General features: G+C 34.3%; 1 long non-coding RNA gene across 1 annotated transcript; it reads left to right on the top strand.

Moving 5' to 3' along the window:
• Nucleotides 1–4,789: 4,789 nt before the first annotated feature.
• On the top strand, nucleotides 4,790–5,853 carry LOC121977615. Its single transcript, XR_006110972.1, has 3 exons — nucleotides 4,790–5,233; nucleotides 5,348–5,426; nucleotides 5,753–5,853. It is a non-coding gene; the product is annotated as an uncharacterized LOC121977615 (long non-coding RNA).
• Nucleotides 5,854–6,441: the final 588 nt, after the last annotated feature.

The following is a 6,441-nucleotide window of genomic DNA, read 5'->3' as shown; positions in this document are numbered from 1 at the left end:
GCTTAGTAAAGTAAAGTTAGAATATATGGAATTTAAGTTTGTCAATATTAGATGTAATGAGATAATTGTTAATTTAGGAGATGAGGAGTTGTCTAAAACTGAGTTTTAGGTATTTAGGATTATTTTTACAAAATGATGAAGAGATTATGAGAGATATCTTACATAAAATATAAATAGGATGGTTGAAATGGAGGATAATTATAAAGTACCTCTAAAACTAAAAGGGAACTTCTATAAAATGACAATTAGACCTTTTATGTTAAAGACATTAGATGTTGAACTATGAATTGAACACATGAGTAGAATATGAGAGTTACAAAGATGAGAATGTTAATGTGGATGTATGGACATATGATGATGAATAAAATAAAAAATTATAGCATTAAAGAGAAAATTAGAGTTGCATCCATTGAGAAAAAACTCTAAGAGATACCTTTAAGATAGTACGGACATATATTTAGACGATCAATAAATATTCCAGTTAGAAGATGTGAAACTATGACAAATACATACATCAAAAGATGAAGAGAAAGACAAAAGAAGAGTTAATAATAATAAAATTTATTTAGGAATACATGATGATATAATAAGGGATAGAGCTTCATTATGTAAAAAAAATATATATAACAGATTTCATCTAATGAGGTAAGATTTGATTGTCATTATTGTAGTATATTAATCCAGTTCTCAAAATCATTCACGTAGCATTAAATTTGAGACAATATGCTATATTAATCTATTATCCTAATAAAATTGTCTTTTTAATTAGAGGAACACCGTGATCAAAACAATATTGTGAAAGTTTCTTATGATTCCAACCATTAACTCTTTCCGAGATGTATTTATATATATGTCCCCATGATTTAATGGGTGGTAAGAGATAGAATATATATTTCAAATAACTAAGGTTTAATTTTCATACAAGATGTTCTATGGCAATTGAACTATTAATAAAATTATGTTAAAAGTCACCGTACTTTTTAAATTTACTTCATGATCATGCATCCATCTTTTCCTTAATTCTTTTATTAGAGATGTATTTATTAATGTTATATTTTCATCAAATCAAATTATTTTATATATTTCTTATTATTGGATAAAAATCTGATGTATTTAAAAATACAATTACATAAATGAAAATAGTTGCAATTACATTTAATTGAAAATAATTTATTTATTAAAAAAATAAAAACAATTTAAAATATGACACGCACAAAACACTATACTTTACTAAATAGTGTAGGTAGGTTTACTTATTACCAGATTAGTGTATAGAAGTTTCAAATTTATCAAAATGCGAAGCACATCTCCATTATATATACCCCTCCTTCTACCTTCTTTTTCAATGCAATATTCACGTGTTCGTCCGAACTATTCTGCATTGTCGACCAACCAAAGCTCCTACATAACTGCTCTCTCCATGCATCACCACTCCTCTCCATTCTCTTCTATTGTTTGCTATTGTTTTCGCTCAGTGCTCCTTCGGCTGAAGGTCTGTTATTGTCATTCATTTGCATCCTAGATTGATCCTGTCTGTCATAGAAATTTCTTGAGGTTCTCTTCTGTTATACGGGTTACAGCCTCAACTTCTATACATTTGAAGAAATAGTTGACAGCTACTAATAGAAATTTCTTCTGCTGAGGTCTCATCATGAAGGAACCTATAATATTATGTCCAACTAGTCAAAAGGGAGCAACACAATGGAGGTCTTCAAGAATGAAGTAGGGTAATGTAAGAGGTTTTGATGCTTCTAACAATGAATACAAACAGCAACGAAGAAAATAGTGCCTACTTGAATAGTCATCCAAAAATACCCGACTAGTAACGCTTTCTGAGCGAGTATCGTTTCTCCAATGTGATTTCTATAAATACCTTCATCAATCTCTTGCATGATATAATATGCGTCATCGGGACCTATGCACTTGAAGAGGGGCGTAAGAAAGATCGTCGATATAATATGTCCCCAATTTGTGTGAAATGGGGAGCTCTCCTTTCGAGTAGTTGAGCCTATTCCAAACTGGCCGACAGAATTTTTTTCTTTGAGATAAGTGATAATAGGTGCTCTCCAAAAGCCGACTTTTCTTAACTTGTTACATGGTCAACTTGCAAAATCAACAAAGTCTAAGATACGCAATCACCCACTCTCTAACCTGCCAATGCACTTGCTAATTTAACCAACTCATGGTGAAGCTTGGAAGTATTTTGACAGCACTTATCCTTCATTCACCTCAGATCCTCGTAATGTGAGGCTTGAATTATGCACAGATGGATTCAACCCATTTGGTCATCAAAGTATCCCTTATTCATGTTGGCTAGTGATTATTACAATTTATAATCTCTATCTATGGATGTCCATGCAAAAAACTTTCATGTTCCTTAACATGGTTATTCCCGGACTAGAGTCCTAGAAAAATATTGATGATTTTTTTAGGGGTGTAATCGAGCCGAGCCGAACTCTTATTTGAGTTTGGCTCGTTTATAATCAAGCCGAGTTCGAGCTTTATTTAACAAATATATTAATGGCTCATAAGCTTATTCGAGCTTTTATCGAACCTAAACTAGCTTAATAAATATAAATTATAAATTTAAATATTCATTAAAAACTAAATTATATATTTAAATAAAATTATAATATTCTTATTAAAATTTATAATTTTATTCTAATAAATAAAGTTAATATATTTGTCTATATTTTTCATATATAGAGTGTAAAATTTATAAATTTAATATCAAAACTATTATTTTTTTCATTTAAAAGTTGATTCATGAGCTTACTAATGAACATGTTCACGAGTTAACGAGCTAAATATTGTGAAGCTTGAACATGATTTATTTATTTTAACGAACCTTATTAACGAGCTTAAACGAGCTTTTATTGAATCGAGCTTCGAATAGCTCATAAGCGGCTTGGTTCATTTACAATCCTAATTTTTACATCCTTTAATAGATGATTTAAAAGAATTATGGACTACTGGGAGCGAAACCTATGATGCGTGCTCTAAACGAAACTTTTAAATGAAGGTTGAACTTTTGTAGGCAATTAGTGATTTTCCAACCTATGCAATGTTGTCTGGTTAAAGTACACATGGTTGGTTGGCATGCCCTTATTGTATGGAACATACAAAATTATTCCAACTTCAGTTTGTCATCATCAATTCTTACCTCATGATCATCCTTTTAGAAGACAAGCATATAATTTTTGAAAGGGTAAGGTTGAAAAAGATTCTCTGCCACTTCGTTTATCTAGGGAAGACATTTATCAAAGAGTAAATAGACTCCTACATGTAACATTTGGAAAACCACCAAGTGTCACCCAACCTATTGATGGATTGGGCAAAATACATAATTGAGTTAAAAGAAGTATATTTTAGGAGCTACCTTATTGACAAACAAATCTTATTCGACATAATTTAAATGTGATGGATATTGAGGAAAAATATCTTTGATAATTTTTTCAACACTATCATGGATGTCAAAGATAAGACGAAGGATAATGCTAAAGCTAGAAAAGACTTAGAGCAACTTTGTAGCCGTCCTTAGTTGCATTTGATTGAGCACGCAAATGGTAAAGTTTATAAACCAAAAGCACCATACACTCTGAGCAAATTACAAAGGAAAGAAATATGTTTTTGGACTAAATCTTTAAAACTCCCAAATGAATATTCATCAAACATATCTCGTTGCATAAATGAGAGCAGGTGCAAGTTTATTGGGATGAAGAGTCATGATTATCATGTATTTATGCAAAGATTATTATCATTTGCATTTCGTGATCTTCTTCCAAAATCAATTTGGGAAGTATTAACAGAATTAAGCAATTATTTTAGGGATATGTGTAACTGTGTTACAAGTAGAGCACATGGAACAAATTGAACAAAATATTATTGAGATACTGTGCAAGCTTGAAAGGATTTTCCCCCGGCTTTCTTTGATTCCATGGAGCATTTACCACTTCATCTTGCATATGAAGCTAAAGTTGGTGGACCTGTACACTATAGATGGATGTATCCTTTTGAGAGGTATTTTTTAGATAAATTTACTAATTCACATCAATGCTAGTTATATATATCTAATAAAAATATAAAATTATTTCAGATTTTGGTACCATTTGAAGAAAAAAATGGGTAATAGAGCTCGAGTTGAAGCATCTATTATTGAAGCTTAAATGATGGAGGAAGTCTCAACATTTTGTTCATTATACTTTGAACCAAACATACAAACATGATTACATTGAATTTCACGAAATGATGATGGAGGAGCAGTAGATTCTTCTAGCAAGTTGTCAATTTTTACTCAACCAGGACGAGCACTTGGCTCTCAAGTTGCAGTTAGATATCTTAAAGATGATGAATTAAAAGATGCTCATAGACACATCTTGATGAATTGTGACAAGCTCGTTCCATTTATAACGTAATTTCTTTAATCATATAATTTTTCCATTATTTTGCCATTTAAGAATTAAAATCCATAAATAATCACTTGATAAATGTAGGAAATTTATTAAAATAAAGAAACAACAATATTCAAGAACCAATGATAAGGAACTTCAAATATTATGTAAAATAATGAAAAAATGGCGAATAATGATAAGGGAATTTTTCGAAATTTTTATAAATTTTTCTAGAATTTTTCGGAGATCGTATGGCTTAGGTTACGGGGATAAAAACGGGACCCGGGAAAGCCTGTTTAGGTTACCCCATTTAAACGAGGAAATGTTTAATATTTCTTTTATTTATTTATTTATTTTCTCTTCTTCTTTTCCTCTATTTCTTACCCGTGCCCTAACTTCCTTCTCCGCTCGTTCCTCTTCCCATCGCGCCGAGCCTTCTTCTGCCCGAGCCGTCCTCGACGCCGGCACTTCTTCTTCCTCTCCTCTCTCGCGGACAAAAAGGGGCAGCCAAGGAGTCTCGATTCTTCTCTTCGTCTCTGCCCCAAAGTCTCCTCCTCGCCTCTGCGCGGCGTCGAAGTCGTTTCCTCTTCCCCATCTCTGCTATCCCTCTCTGCCAAGCCTCTCCCGACACCTTCTCCCCTCTCTGTGCTCGTTGCCCTAGCTTCCATACCCGAGCACCGTCCAACACCTACTGGCGTCGCCTTTCCTCTCCTTCCCTCTGCCCTAGCGGTGGCCAGCTGAACCCTAGATCGTTGCTGGCGCACCTATGCCCTAGATCGCTGGAAGCAGAGAGCCCGAATAGGCGATAGAGAGCTGTGGAGATCTAGCGGTGTGACTGAGAGGTAAGGGATTGGATCTCGATTTTTTGCTATGTTTTGTCCAATTCTGCCATGAGGATCACTGTGTTGGAGTGGAAGGTTATGCTAATTTGGGAATGGTGGTTCTGGTTTTCGCAGCAGCAGTTCTGGTTTTGTTCTTAGCAATAACTTCATTGTAGCTTCGGCTATGGAGCATCGGTTGATCATCCGGATTGAGGTGAGTTTTATTCAGCTTTTGGGTTAATGTAGAGTGATGACATTCAGTAGTTAATTGTTCTAATTTGATGAGGAGAAGGGGATGTGTAAGGAGTTAGCATCTGATAATTTTTTTTTGGTTATAGAATGAAACCATATCTTATTATATTGCGTAGTAGATGATACATGATGGTTATATGATTTAATGATTGTTATTCAGATCATAGAAATGATTATCAAATGTGGAGGATTTATAATTGGATTTGGATTTAGGTTAGCTTCTCGGAGATTTGATCTAGCTAATTAATTTATATGTAATTAGCTAAATCGGTATATCATGTATTACAGGACTTTAACGCGAGACGAGCATCTTGACGTTGGATTTGGGTCGGATTGGACCCTTCTATTGGAGGCGGGTACCTTGACTTATCTTTGATAATGTCATGTTGATATGTTTAGTATGTTATAGCCTTTAGTAATAATTATGTTCGTTCTTGTTTCGATATGTCACTACCGGATACCTGTTACATGCTTGTTTGCTCACCTGTTATGCATTTTATGTTAGTACTCACATGATTATATATATGCTCATATGGTAGTGACATATCATGTCTCATTATGTTCAGGACCTAGGTTTTTTATACCCTATTTGACCTGTGTACCTTAGGTCTTCAGATTTGACCATCGATACTACGGTACATATTTTATATATATGGATATTGTTACGTTGATCAGGTTATTTTCATGCTTAGTGTCATGCATCATCTCGCATGATTGCATGCTGCGTGATAGTCTGCTCCATTATTGTCGAGCACATCGCCAGTTACATGTATCCGTACACACCACCACTCATAGGTTAGTGGTATATCAGACAGGTGTGTGACAGTTCTGCTGTTTGGCTCCGTTGGTCTGATGACTCAGCGTGGTAGCCGACAGACAATTCTGCTCTGTTTGGCTCCGCTGGTTTAGTGTAGCAGTGTGGTAGCCGACAGGCGGTTGGACTCTGTTTGGCTTCGTTGGTTCGCTCATGGGTAGTG

This window comes from Zingiber officinale, chromosome 4B, assembly GCF_018446385.1.
Source record: "Zingiber officinale cultivar Zhangliang chromosome 4B, Zo_v1.1, whole genome shotgun sequence".
In the NCBI taxonomy this organism is placed as follows: domain Eukaryota; kingdom Viridiplantae; phylum Streptophyta; class Magnoliopsida; order Zingiberales; family Zingiberaceae; genus Zingiber; species Zingiber officinale.
This window is presented reverse-complemented; position numbering and strand designations above follow the sequence as displayed.